The 15,697-nt window shown below is 37.4% G+C and overlaps 1 long non-coding RNA gene across 1 annotated transcript in view; it reads right to left on the bottom strand.

Annotated features, from left to right (window-relative positions):
* The window catches only part of LOC309659037, a 75,987-nt gene continuing 60,290 nt past the window's right edge, over nucleotides 1-15,697 (bottom strand). Inside the window, exon 2 of the long non-coding RNA XR_014262532.1 lies at nucleotides 1-15,697. This exon is cut by the window's right edge and continues 49,337 nt beyond it. This is a non-coding gene — a long non-coding RNA (uncharacterized lncRNA).

Here is a 15,697-nt window from a genome sequence, read left to right on the forward strand (position 1 = left end):
TTTAGTATAGTATTCTATTTACTTATATTTATATTTGAAATTGTTCATAACAACACATTTTAAAAAAGTAGATTAACAATAAAAAAAAAAAACAACTGAAAAAAGTTGTTCCTACCATTTATTAGATGTTAGTTAGAAATAGATCCTACTGGGCTTCCCTGGTGGCGCAGCGGTTGAGAATCTGCCTGGCAATGCAGGGGACACGGGTTCGAGCCCTGGTCTGGGAAGATACCACATGCCGCGGAGCAACTAGGCCCGTGAGCCACAATTACTGAGCCTGCGCGTCTGGAGCCTGTGCTCTGCAACAAGTGAGGCCGCGATAGTGAGAGGCCCGTGCACCGCGATGAAGAGTGGCCCCCACTTGCCGCAACTAGAGAAAGCCCTCGCACAGAAACGAAGACCCAACACAGCCATAAATAAAAATAAATAAATAATTAATTAATTAAAAAAAAAAGTGACTGAGGTTCGTTTAAAAAAAAAAAAAAGAAATAGATCTTACTATTTTTCTCACCATATTCATGAGAGCCTCAATCTCTTGGCAATTGTTTAGATCTTAGAATAGGACTTTAATTAGCCTGCCTATATAATTTATTGCCCAGAGTGGGACACACTGTATACTGAAAGGGGATGCTATTAAGTAATTATGCTGGGATAACAGGAGTAATCTAGACAAAACAAGGATACCCTATCTTTGATTCCCCCCTTTTTTAAACTTAACATGGCTTCTACGATTTTCTTCTTCCACCTCTAGAAGTAGGAAAAGACAACGTTTACTTAGATTACAATAGTGAATTTGTGGGTGTTAGAGATCTGAAATAAGATTTTCTACCATTATAAAAAAGCTGGTATGTTCTTAGCTGTCTTCTTTTATTATCAAGAAGGATTTGGAAGTTTAATATGGAAATGGAGGTGAGAGCCTCAGGATGTGTTTGTAAAGAAAGAGGACTGGTCAAAACATGCTTCTTCTACTCACAGACTCAAGCATAAATCAATCCAACCAACAAGTAGCCAGAGGTAGGTGGAGTTTACGAATCTGAGTCTGCATCAAGTGGGTGAAAGGAGAATGTGGATGAAAGATATCCCAGTGTGAGGGTGCAACGGCAAATGGGACTTCACAGCTCTTTGGGACAGCAATTCCATAAAAGAGACATCTAAGTTGGCTAGATATGAGCTGTCATTTTAACAGAAGTTTAACACCAGAAATATTTTCACAGGAAACCTCTATTAGTGTAAAAGCAACATCTCAGTACATGTCTGTAAGTGTCTCTAGGACAGTAGTGTGTTTTATAGATCTTTGTTTTTAACCAGCTTTAACAATGTCCCGAACATTGTAAAGCTCATTGAAGTTTATAAATAGTTACATGTAAATTTCAATACCTGGAAAAATTTACTTTGCAAGGCTTTGTCACTAGTTTGTAAAGAAGTACTTCACCAAAATTCAGTCTGTAGGGTCTAGCTGGACTCCCACCATTTGTATCCACGCTGCACATACAGTGGAACCTTGGCTTTACCTAAACTACAATATTGTATTGTGTTCCGACTAATCCAGTTGTGTTCTTTTATCGATGAAGCTGTCAGAGGACAGTAAAAGCCAAGGGTGAGAAGATAAAGGAACATAGAAAATAAGAATAGAAAATTGATGACAGAAGAGGAGAAATAGCTTGAAATCTCTGCTGGAAAGTTCTGTTTATATCTTATGACACACATACATTCCATTACTTATAGCTTCATGAATTCTCATCATATTCCATCTCCCTTCATCCTTCCTCTTCCCCTACTGCTTTACAATCCATAAAATAATCTTGAAAGGACTACAGAAATCAAAAATAAGAATACAAACCTATTCCCAACAAATTCTGTTCTCTTACAGATATATGCATAACTTTCTTTCCTTTTAAATTTCCTTGGGTCTCTACTTCATCCACATTAGAACATAAGCTTTGAGAGAAGAGAGTGATTATTTTTATTATTTTACTAACAGAGACATTAATTATCAGCACACAGAATAACTACATTCAATTACTTTAAGATATTTGTTGAGAAAGACTTCATTTACCAGGGTTTGCAATGACCTCTTATGGGTCAATCTCTGGGAACGTTTTCATCATTGTTACTTTCCTTCTCTGAGGCATTCAATATCGTTAAACATTCTTCCCCTCTGTTAACAGGCTGTTTCATAATACTGTTCTTCCTACTTTTTTCTTCATCTTTTTATTTTCAGTCTTTAAAAGAAAAAAAAAAAAAACTGTGTTCTTTCTCCTACTTTTTTATTCTAAATGTAGATGGTTTTGTTCTCTTGGGCAAAATCTACAACGATCTTTAAGAAGATGACTCCCAAGTCTGTACCTCCAGCCGTGGTCTCTGCCCAATGTTTCAGACCTACCCAAGGGTAGTTAGAAATCTTTATATGGACGTAGCACAAACACACCAAACTCAGCAAATCCTCAATGAAGATCTAAAGTACAACATTGGGAGCCACCTTCTTCGTATTTCTCATTTAATTTCCCCTCCTCATGTTCTGTTGATTCTGTCTCATGCAAGTCTCATAAATCTCTTCCTTTCTACCTCTACTGTTTTGGACAATATCCTCACTATCAAAATAGTTGCAAATGGATCACTCTGCTTTTATCTTCCTAATTATTTTTTCACTTCCTTCCAACTCATTTTCCATATAAATGCCAGGGTACACTTTTTCTGAAATACAAATATGATCACATCTTTCTCTTGCCTTAAAATCTTTAGTGGCTTCCTGTAGTTTTTAGAATTAAGCCAAATATAAAAATAAATTCTAGCCATATTGAATTACAGCCTTCTGTGTGCACTATCCTACATTGTGCCCCTGTGACTTTGCCTTTCTTCTCCTGCCACCTCAAACTCTCAGCCCACCCTTCTTTGGCCAGGTAAGCATTCCTCAGTGACTCAGCTTAAATTAGCCATTTTAGATGTATTTCCTACATCTAAATACATGTATTTCCTACATTTAGGGTAAGAAAAGTGCTCTTCTATCATACTTCCCTAATACTCTATTTAGGTCACTTATTTCACTGTATTAAAAGGATTAATTTTCCTAACTCTCTCATTAGATTGTGAGCAGTTTGAGGGCAGGAACTGTGTCTTACTCATCCGAGAATAACTTGTATCTAATACATAGAAGACACATAATTAATGCTAGCACAATAAATGCATGATCATTATCATCTAACCATAAAAAAATCAGAATTCATTTTTCCTGACCATAGAAATCTGTTCACCGTATGTGAATATCATTTTACGTGAGTAATGTGAACTTCATCTTATTTTCATTGTCATATTTAGGCTTTTGCTAAAACATACTCCCAGCCGTAAGAAGTCATTCCTGTACCACTTCAGAGGTAGCAGAAGTTGTTATATGTTTTCAGCCTTGAAAAAAAAAATTCAATATTTGGATTTGCTTGAAGGAATTAAAGTCTGTGCCTTTGGAAAAAACGAGCATGCCATTCATTACCCGTCATCCCAGAGGTCTCCCTTGGGTGCTCTCACTTTTGTCAGCCTGGTCAGGCTGACATCTGTTGCTTTCTCTCTCAAGACTTCTCTGGGAACTGTGTTAAATTGGATTAAAGTATTCTAATTAATTTTCTGTATGTAAATTGCTTTCACTCTGATGAATTAATTTTGAAGTGAAATCAATAAAATTATACTGTCTTGACCTGAGTTTCTTACTAATTATTATGTATCCTAACCATCTTCATTACAGCTTTCTTCAAGAGGGAATGGTAACATGGTGGGAATTATAGGTAAGGTAGTTAGGGAGTCTAAACTCAGGGATTTTTTTTTTTTTAATCATTAAGTTAACTACTGTCTCTGAAACCTTCAATATCAGTAAACACTCATCCCCTCTGGTAGCATACTACTCCGTATTAGAGATATAAACTCTGCTAAGGGTTGAATTCTGTCCTCTCAATATTCACCTGTTGAAGCCCTAACTCCTAGTATCTCAGAATGTGACCTTATTTGGAGATAAGGTCTTTATAGAGGTAATAGAGTTAAAAATGATGTCACTAGGATGGGCCCTAAACCAATATAACTGGTGTCCTTATAAAAAAAGGAAAAAATTGGAGACAGAGACACACAGGGAAAATGAATGTCACGTGAAGACAAAAGCAGAGATCAGTGTGATGCCTCTACACACCAAGGAACGTCAAAGATTCTCAGCAAACCAGTAGAAACTAAGAGAGAGGCACGGAACAAGTTCTTGCTCACAGCCCCCAGAGAGAACCAACACTAATGTCGTCTTAATCTTGTATGTCTAGCCTCCAGAACTGTGAGGCAATAAATTTCTGTTGTTTAAGCAATTCAGTTTGTGGTATTTTGTTATGGCAGTCCTGGAAAACTAATATAGATCCCTATTTAATTATTTTCTCCACAGATCTTTTTGTGGTAAGCCATGACCAGGCCTGCTCATGGAAAGACACCAGGTGGGCATATATAAGTTCTATGCCACAGTAGGAATTTCCACCAAGTGATCATGCAAGAAAAATGTTATGCCTCAAAACCTATATATTATGCCTAGGTGATGTCATTTTATGAATAACAGGACTATTTATTTATTCAGCATATATTTTAGTGACTGTTATGTGTCAGGCACTGTTAAAGATTCTGAGCATTCAGCAATGAACAAAACATACAAAAATAAATCCCTGTCTTCAAGGAGCTTACATTCTGGGAGAGAATCAGTCCATAAACAATTAAATAAGTAAAATGTATAGTATATTACATTGAGAAAGCTAAAGCAGAAAAGCTAATAGGAAGCATGGTGAGAGGGGTGATTAATTTTAATCAGTGGTGATAGAAGGTCACAATAGAAGTTGTCATTTTAATAAAGATATGATATTAGTGAGGAATGTAGATACCAGCAGGAAAGTATTCCAGGCAGAAACAACATCAAGGGCAGGGGCTCTGAGGCAGGAGAATGCTTGACATGTTTAAAGAATAGAAAGAACACCAGTGTAGCTGAAACAGAGTGAGCAAGGGAGAGATTCCTAAGAGACCAGGTGTTAGAAGAAACATCAAAACAGACATTAAAACCTCCAAGAATTATAGCAGAGTAGTCTTGGAGAGAGTGACAATGAGTCTTTCAGAATCAAGGGGAAATGAATGAAGGGTTGATAAGTGAGAGCAACAAGGAGGGTTAGTGGGGTTTTGCAGGAAGAAGTAAGAGTCAAGCCTGGGATGGGGAGCTTGAGGAAGAGAAAAAGCTGTGAATTGAGAGAACTGCAGGGAAAGTATCACCTTCAAGGTAGACTCAGTTTTCACTTGGAGCCAGAGAGTAAGGGAACAGTCAAAGAAGGATATGAGGAGCTAGGGCATTTTGCTAATGATGGACTTTAAATTTCAGAGAGTACAGTGGAAGGGTTTCAGGAATTGAGGAGGGAATACACAGAAATTATGGAAATTAGTGTCTAGAAGCGAAAGGATGACCTGGCTCAAGGCTCCTATTTGACCTTTACAGGTGAAGCCCAGCATACCAGTGCAAGTTATTTCTAGGCAATTCTATGGCCCCTCTAAGAAAGAGGAGGAAGAAAAATCTAGAAATTTTTCAGCTCTGGCAGATTTATCACCTCACTTGAGCTTCTAAACCACCCTGAACATGTCCCTGAGAGAAACAAAAGAGAGATGCTGAGTTTGGGTTTACTCAGGAGTGTCCTTTTCTTATGTATCTTCTTTGTGTTCAGTAAAGTTTGTGAGAAGAAGCCAGTGCGGGCTTTATGTATTTATTTTTATCCTTCCAATTTATTCCCAGTTCTCCTGAACTAAGGCCTAGGATACTTTGGCCATGACTTTGCCTTTAATTTGTAATGTTCACTGCTCTGCTGTGACAGACACACACATACAAGCACCCCAACAATATTCTCTGGCACCTGTCCTTAATACATATTTTTAAGCCATTGTTCAGAGGTGATACAGAAAAGCAAACAGCAGACATGTTAATATCCCAAATTAGGGCATTTTCTCATTAACTGCCCTAATGAAGTCCCAAATGGAACTGTGCATATGGTAAAGAGAGCTGTATTCTTTCTACAAAGAGGGCTGATCAGAGAACATCCAATCAAAACTATTAAAGTCACATTGCATATTTCGTTCTTTTTCTTTTGGGAACACTGGCAGAATTTCAAGGCAATCCAAGAGAAAAATGCACCAATTACTATGTAAATCCTCTTGAGCACATCAGGCTTTGTAGTGTTTTCACATCATTATTATTTGGGAGTAAATTATGCAATTTCTGACCATTTTTTAATGATGGCAAGTTACTATACTGTGCCAAAGCATCATTTATCAATTCACAAGCTGCCCAGTTAAACAGTGTGCCTCCAGTTGACATTGTAACTCTAGATTAATGTCAAATCATTGCAATTTGCAAAGTATCTACATATATCCAAGTTAGACAAGTTTCCAAAGTCTAGAAAAAAAAATCATCTCGTCCACATTAGCCCGAAAAAAACCTTGAGATTGAGATTTTTCTACAATGGGAAATTAAGAGTTAGAGAACCTCCAAACTCCTGCCATTACAGAATAACTTAAATTTCTCTTTGGAGCTCTTCCTTCTGGTTCCCTGCCCTAGGTGACCTCTCCTCCTAGTCCTGCTCATGTTCTCCCTCAATGAAAGCCAGGCCTTCCTTCTCTTCATCTCAGAAGACTAAGTAATCTGGCTCCAACAGCTGAGTTCCCATAAGCTTCCCTGAATGTCTTTCATGAACAAACAGTCCTGAGATCTCGTATATTAGGAGTGAATTCTGATATCTTTATAGCTCCCAAGTAACAATATTCCCAACTGCCATGCTAAACCAGCTTAGTATCCAGGATACTACATTTACTAATTGCTTAATCGTGGTCAAATTAAATAATTTCTGAGATATTAGTTTTCACATCTGTAATAGGGAGAGAACAACAGCTCATGGAGTTGCTAGAATACTAAAATCAGTCCACATCTACAGAGAATACCATGTAGAGCCTAGCATACTACAGATGCACAAAATGTAATTACTTTCATGAGCAGATTTCCCAGCATCACCTGCTGCTTCATATGACTTTTGCATTGGACTGCCACTACATCCCATTCTTAGATGCCCCTATACTTTTTGTATAAGGATTAGCTAATCTTGTATAGCAGGGGTTCAGGTTGTTGGATACACTTAAATACAATTTGAGAAGGCATATAATTTTCATTTCTAGCGCACATTTTCAAGAGCTATAAGCTAGTTATCACTTATTGTATTTCAAAGGGGCTTGGTTTATCTATACAAGTAAGTCCCCTACATACGAACGACTTCTGTTCTGAGAGCACATTCGTATGTCCAATTCGTTCGTAAGTCCAGTTTTTTCATAAGTCCAACAAAGTTAGCCTAAGTACCCAACTAACACAATCGGCTATATAGTACTGTACTCTAATAGGTTTATAATACTTTTCACACAAATAATACATGAAAAACAAACACAAAAAATAAACACTTTTAATCTCACAGTACAGTACCTTGAAAAGTATAGTAGTACAGTACAGAAGCTGGCATACAGCAGCTGGCATCGAGTGAACAGGCAAGAAGAGTTACTGACTTGAGGAAGGAGATGAGGTGGGAGATGGTAGAGCTGAAGGATCGTCAGCAATAGGAGACAGAGGGCAAGCTGCAACTGTACTCACGCCTGACGTTGATGGCACAGGTTCTGGTTCCTTGCTGGATTCAATTCCATCTACCCTCTTGAAAAACTGATCCAGCAATGTCTGGGGAGTAGCTCTTTTTTTCTCATCATAGATGAAATGATAGCACTGGATTGCATTATAACGGCTGCTGCAACCTTCATGTACCATTCTACATTTGGGTCCTGTGCCTCAAAAACTAACAGTGCTTCCTCAAATAAAGAAAATCCCCTTGCCATTTCCTGGGTTGTGAATCTCTTTGGTTCTTCAGTTACTTCTTCTTCCTCTTGTCTCTATTCGTCCTTTCTCTGGGCCTCCAATTCCATCAGGTCTTCATTAGTAAGCTTCTCGTGTTGCACAGCAACAGTACTGTACAGTAAAGTACACAAAAGCACAACCACTTGTAGAGGATGCATGCATGTGACAATGTACGCCAGACATGTGAACTAACTTACATGACTGGACATGCAAAAGCATCTTTGAAAGTTCACAACATGAAGGTTTGTACGTAGGGACTTACTGTAATTGATTATACTAGTCAAGGTAGGTTAAATGTTATTAAAGAAACTCCAAAATATCACTAATTTAACAAAATATAATTCACAAAGAAGTCTAAGGTGGTGTTCCTGGTTTTGTCGGTGATCTTTGTAGCAGCGACTCAGATATGTAAGATCTTGCGGTTCTGCCCTTCTCTAGATCATCTGAGATGTTTGTGAGGCAGATGGATATAAAGCATAGAGAACCTCACACAGGAAGCTTTTATAGGAAAAAACTGTGTGTTCTACATCATTTCCAATGGCTAAAACTCATTTCCATGGATGAATTTAACTGCAAAGGAGCCTGAAAAATGTAGTCTACCTAGATATCCAAAAGGAACAGAGAAACATTTTTTTTTCACACAAAATAATATAGAGAACATGAACATAAATATTTAGTTCACATTTGGTGAATAGCCCTTGCCATTATCTTTTTTTCTGGTTAATATTTCTGTTCCTTTTTAAATGACTCCTCGATATCCCCCAGATATGGTCATTCGCAAGTCATTAACTAGGGGAGAAGGAAATGCATAGAGTAGGAAAAGGCCACACGTCTATGCACATCTGCTTTAATTGTCTTGCTTCTGAAACTATAGAGTTCAGTGAAACTACACCATCTCCTCACTCTTCAGTAGAAGTCCTTGCATCTTATCCCTTGCCAGGGTCAGTTATACCCTTATATTACTTCATTCCATTCTCATCATTTCATGCTAGGAATAGGAACACTAAATTCAAATATCAAGGTAGCAGCAAAAAGTATCATATTAACTTTGATTTAGGTGTTCTTGAAGAATAATAATACTATGATGAGCTTTTAATTTTTTTATACATTTATCTATTTTTGGACTCCTTTTTAATTGACTCTTCTGTGAGAAATCTTTTTTTTTTCTGTTAATATATAAACTGTCTATTTTCTTGCAGCTTTTCAAATTCTCTCAAGCTTTCTTACGCCAGGAAGAAACCTTGGAAGCTTATGTGTCTTTAACACATCTTTTCATTATCAACTGACCATGTAAGAGGCAGGAGGTACTGGATCATGGGCTTTCTACAGACAGCAACAGCAGGAATAATCACCAGAGAGAAACAGCAGTCAAAGGCAGAAATGGTTTAAGTGGGCCAGAGGCAAATAAACACAACATAGACCTCATGATCAATATTCTAAACTAAACCCACAAATCCTTAAATCTGAAAGGTATGCTCTATTTACAGGGGCCAGTTATAGACCCCATATCTTTTAGTGATCGTTATACCTTGTTTCAAGTTTGCTAGAATTTTCTGAGGTCATTCTGGCAAATCAGGTAGCCTTCAGGATTTAAAAAGAGCCCCACTATAGTCATCCTGAAATGTTGTACCACTTTGGAATATGGAGTGGTTTTCCCCAACGCTCTGAATAAGGTAGCCAATGTATATGACAATTTGGTCAACACCATGTCAGCAATAAATAGCCCACACTCATGTGGGCTTTTATGACCAGTTTACATTGTGCTTAAGCCAGGCTCTGAATCTATTCCAAATCCAACCACATGAGAGAAAATGCATTAACGCAAACATGAAAGAGGTCTGTTTTCACTTTGTCCACTTTCATTAAGGTTGGACAGCCCATAATCTTTCCATTGGAGAGCTTATTTGGTAAATTAATGATGACTGAGGAGTATGTTGGTTGGATATGTGTATAATTTCCCCCCTTTACTCTCGAGAATCTCTGCACTCAGTCTGTTATTTTTTGAGGTAAAATGGGAAGAGTAAATAATAACTCATTTTTCAAGAACTACTATGGACATCTAGGAAGCGGGTGCTGTATGGTGGTTAAGAGTCCAGACTTGGGATTGAGCAAATCTGGGTTCTGAGTCCAGTTCTGTTATTTACGAGTTCTGTGACTTAACCTCTCTGTGAAGTGAAGAGAAATGAGAGCAAGACCTACATCAGGGTATGTGAAAAGGATTAAGTGTGAAAATGCACATAAAGCACTTGGCCCAGTGGCTGGCGTCTAGCAGGTGTCCACCATCAGTATCATTAACATCACTATGTGCCAGCTCTGAACAAGAGGCTTTACACAACACTCCCTACTGTAATCCACCAGAGGAAGTGAAGTTTTTAACACTGTTTTGTAGGGGAAGAAATTGAGACTCCTAGGATTGAGCTACATAAGCATGGTGCTCATTTCTGTAGAGGAGCCACTTACTCAGGAAAGAATCATGCCATTTCCATGCTGCTGCCCCTATCCTAAGAGCACTGAATGATAATCTCAAGGGTATGAAATATGATTTTCTAAAATAACTAATGACATTATATATGAGTTGAAAGTAACAGAAAAAATGAACTAACACTTTTTTTTTTTGGCTGCTATATGAAGATGGCTTTCTCTCACTGCCTCAGCACCTACAGCCCAATCTGTCCTGCTAGGGAAACAGAAAGGTACTGATGGGGCTTTTCTACTAGCCTTTGTCCAGTTCATGATATAATTATCATTATTTTTCTAGGGTTTTTTTTCCTCACCATGAGAAGAATCACTTAATCGAATATTAAAAATAAAGAAGAAATTAATTTTTTCAGTGACAAGTTCTCTGACATTTACTACAATAAACAAGAATAGGATTATATACTTGGCTTATCATTTTGAAAAGAAAAACTATTATTAAACATTCAATCGTTAAAAATAGTAATTTAGGTTTATGTTATATTTACAAAGGAGAGGTTATATGTAATTATTCACATATATATGTGTATATATATATTCATAGATTTCTATATTCATAGATATATATTTGATCTCAAATATTTGAAGAAAGGGAAACCAGACCAAAATGAGTTCTCATTTCCCCCTCTTCTACTTTAAGATTTTATTTTACTACAAACCTGGAGAGGTAGAATTCACTACCCAGAGAGTTTGTCATGACCTCACTCTTTCTGGATTAAGCTAAGAATAATGAAAATGTGAGAAAATTCAACAAAGATACTGATCATCTCTTTAATTCCGAAAACATTTGAGGATTTTCTTTTTTCATTTGGGAATTGATGAACCAATAATTCTTGTAGAGCCCAGTGAATTATTTTAAAAAACCTACATACATATTTTTGCTTGTTCTATTGATTTTACCTAGAAAATGCCACCATATCACCCTCTTACCTTGTTCCTAAGTGAGAAAAACTTGGTCACACCTATACAATTAAATTAAAACGAGCATTTCTGAACCCAGGTTTCTTTATTTTAATTTGGACAACAGGTGATTATAACATTTCCCGGTATTTCCTATGTTTCATGTTCACACATGTTTGTCAAGCAAATATAATATAAAAGTCCCTTCCTGGGACTTCCCTGGTAGTAAAGAATCCACCTTCCAATGCAGGGGATGTGGGTTCAATCCCTGGTTGGAGAACTAAGATCCCACATGCTGCGGGGCAACGAAGCCTACATGCCACGACTACAGGGCCCACGCTCCCTGGAGCCCACGTGCCACAACTAGAGAGAGAGAAAACCTGCATGCCACAACTAGAGAGAGAAAACTCACATGCCACAACTAGAGAGAAGCCCACGCACCACAACAAAAAGCCAGTGTGCTGCAACTAAGACCCAATGCAGCCAAAAAACAAAAACAAAAACAAAACAAAACAAAACAAAACATATCTTCCTAATGACTCCTGCTTCCTGTTAGAGGTTCAGCTCAAAACTTAGGAATATTTGGAGGATGAGGCAGAATAGCAATCTTATTGCGGTTTTAATTTTTCACTCTGCAGCTTGCCTCCATATTAAGTCCTCACATCCAGAGATGGTCCATAACTTTGAGATTAGCTAAGCCTATGAGATAATGAGATAATGCATCCAACTTCTTTAACTAACTTCCATGTGCTGACAGAGACTTATAAATGTCAGTCAATGATTATGTTTTTTTCAGGATACTTTTGCAATCAGTCTGCAGAGATTTGAATAGAAACCACTCAGCCTTGAGAAAGGAAAAAAAAAATCCTTGTTCAGATAAATAAAGATATAGGAAAATACAATAACTAAATAAAACATGGGGGAGCTAAGTCAAAATAGAGAAGGTAGATTTCTTAGAAGGAACCATAGAATTACAAAATAAGAAGAATTATAAAGATTTAGTGATTCTACTTTATTATTTTAACACTGAAAAAAATAAACTCCAAAGAGACTTTTACAAGGTCACTGGAATACGTGAGCTGAAGTCAACTCTGAATCCAGTGGTCATTGCACTTCATTGGGAAGCCTTGCTCAGTAGGGTCCCTCACTCAGGGGTGGCTATAAGCACACTATGCTCCAGAAGTCTGGGCGCCTATTTTATATGTTTTTAAACAGAACTTAGTAAAGGACACAGACACACAAGCTCACAAAAGGATTCCTATTAGTGAATAGATGACTAATCACTTGGTCTTTTCCATTTTTAATTTGAGAGGTTTATGATTCACGCAGGTTGATGTGAGAGGCCAACCTCAGCACGAAAAGGTCTGAGGAACTAGGGAAAAAGTGAAAAAGGGAAAAAATATGATGATTAAACCCACAGAATCAAATGTGGCAGAGTTAGTCAGAGCATCTTTGGCTAAGACTCACAGAGCTTGCCACACAGAGATTAGGCAGCGGCTGAGGCTGTCTGTGCCCATCTGCTACCTTGGTACCCTCTGGTCGGTAGAATGGGAAAGGCAGAGACTGGGAAGCAGCAGAACAGAGGTGGCTCAGGCACTCTACCTGTAATAACTTTAAAAAAAAATCCCAAAGCTTCCACGGAGCAAAGATTAACTTTCTGAGGCCACATAGATTATAAAAACAATAATTCCAGCAGGGAGTACAAATTTGTATTTAGTCCATATGTATCCTTTTGGGGCCTTTAGTGTTTCACTGGGACTAGTGGAAAAAAAATCTGTTTATGAACTAAAATGTTCCAGAGTTCTGTGGATATATTCCTGGGACCCTCTGACTAAACATATACTGCATACATTTACATATGATCAACCTGATTCTACAAAACTGTGTAATCAGATTATATATATTTATACACTAAAAAATGCAGTCTGTCTTTATGCATCTTTATGCGTCTCCCAGAAATATCTATGGCAATATATTGGCAGAGGAAATCCCTTCACTATATTGGTGTATGATGGGAATTTGTGATTAGTCAAGGAAATAGGAAGAGAAAAATTGATGTGATATCTCCACACTTGGACAATATTTCCTCATTCAAGGCTTTTAATATATTTTATACACAATTCTTCAATAGATTAAAATACAAATATAGATCCAGTAGGAGTCTCCTAGTCTTTACCTGATTCCAAGTTCGCTGATGAAAACATCACTTTGGGTACAGTTTCTCATGTCAGAATCCCCTGGCCTCACATATGGAGAATCTAATTCAGTAGGACCAAAACAAGGCTAGGAATGCATGTTTTTTAAAAGTCTTAGAAAGCCAAATAACCTGTCATATATTTAAGTTTAAGAACCTCTAATTCAGAGCATCATCACTTTCCCTTAGCACAAATTCCAAACATAAAACTCTCTCAACATTAAGTACAGAACTGTTCTCAAGAACCAAATATCTAAAGTCATGTGACAGGGTAGATAATTTTGAAGGACCAGTGCCAGCCCAAATGTTTGGGTGAAGGAAATTGAGAGTCAGTTCCTCAAGCCAGCATATCAATCGCCTCAAGGGCAGCAGTGATGTTTCATTTGTATCCCCAGCTTCTAGCACAAAGCTGGATCCTGAAAAATTGCTTGATGAATGAAAGTTGCATACCTGTGGGGGACAGTGCACCACAGACATTTTGTAATGTCTATGTAACTGAGAGAAGACCAGAAAGTAAAAAGAACTAGGGGAGGTACGTTAGATCTAGATGTTTATCATCCACTTTCATACTGCATGGGGTTTGAACCAAAACTTAGATGGTCAAGGACATGGAGGTTGGAGAACAGTCCTATGCTGAACTTAAACATATGAATGAGTAGCTCTAGTGTTTATTACTCATCTTTCTTTACATTGTCAGGGTTCTGTTTCAAGTCTAAGGAATCTTGTTTATATATATGCTTATTGATTCATTTCCCTTGCTATTAGCAAGAGATAAAAGTAGCTATTTCCAAAGGAGTAAAAGATGAGGATGCTGAATGAAAGTGGAACATAGCAAGTGGTAGGACCACTGTGCCAGGTGATCATCCTGGTGAGGAGTGGGAAGGTAGAGCTCCGCTGTACCAGTCTTTTTAAAAAAAAAAAACAAACTATGATTTATATGTAGAAACCACTGCTCTTTCATGCCTTTTATGTCTAAATCTTTAAGGAGAGGATAAGGGAAGTCCAAGAAGGATACCACCTGAGACAACATGAGCTAAGTCTTTATTAAGCATAACGTGACATTAACTGGCACCTCATTTCCTCTCAAATGCCAGATTACAAAGGTTTTACTGTGTGTGTACTCCATGTCTATAGGGTAATGAGGTGGGGTTTTTATGTGGTTTATGGAAAGCAGTTCTCACTATTTTATAGCTACTTCCCGCCCCTTTCCCTATTCTCAGCAGTAAATTCTCTTTCTTTTAATGTTCTATATCCCTACCTCAATTTCTAATCTCTCTTAGATCAACAATTTTCTAAATGTTCAATAAGTTCAATTTCAAGTTTTTCTCACTGTTTTTCATCTCTTATCGGTCTGGATTCACCACTCATTAGGAGTGAAAAGAGAGAAAAAAATACATTTTTTTTTTTGTTGAGATTTATATACAGCTGTTTATAATTTCTAAGGCATAGACAGGAAAATTAAATCATGAAGAAACTAAGATGAATATTCTAGGTCACTAAGCAGTTCATCAGTAGAGAAAGCAGAAATAAAACCAAACTATGTTTAAAACATTTTAAGAAATTAAGCATTTTTTACCCAATTTTTACCAACAAATTATTCAGTTTTGTAAATATGGGGAGAAATTGTGGGGTTTTCAAACCATCAGGAATAGAATAATCTATAATCAGTAGGTTTAGGAGTAAGAAGATTTGTTTGTGGGAAAAAGTACAAGCATGTTATCAATTAGAACCATAGCATAGACTTCTTCTCTTGGAAAGGGAGATTACTTTTGGATTGTAACATGTAGTCTTATGGAGTTTCTCCCCTTAGATTTGGAGTTTAAATAATTTCAAAAGAAAAGCTTTCTAATTTCCCACAATCCACAGGAGGCTTGTGTTTCTGCACTCTTGCTCATACACTAGAAATTCTGTTGTATTAGTCTCCATCCCTCCCTGGGGAGCAGATGATGCCTCTTCATCCCTTGCAGAGCTGGCCTCCAAATGGTAATGAAACCCACTAAGGAATGCAGGAAAAATTATGAAAAAGAAAGAGCCAGGTTAAATGATACTCCAACTGCCAAATCTCAATGATGTCAGCTCCTTGAGAAACATGTGCATATGCATTTTCCCCCAAAAATCCTACTTAAAGTTCCTATTCTCCTACTTTCTGAATTTTTTTCACATTCCCTCAAACAAAAGCCTACCACCAAGGCTTACGTACA

The sequence above is a fragment of the Balaenoptera physalus genome (genome assembly GCF_965194825.1).
Source record: "Balaenoptera physalus genome assembly, chromosome: 3".
NCBI classification, from domain to species: Eukaryota; Metazoa; Chordata; class Mammalia; order Artiodactyla; family Balaenopteridae; genus Balaenoptera; species Balaenoptera physalus.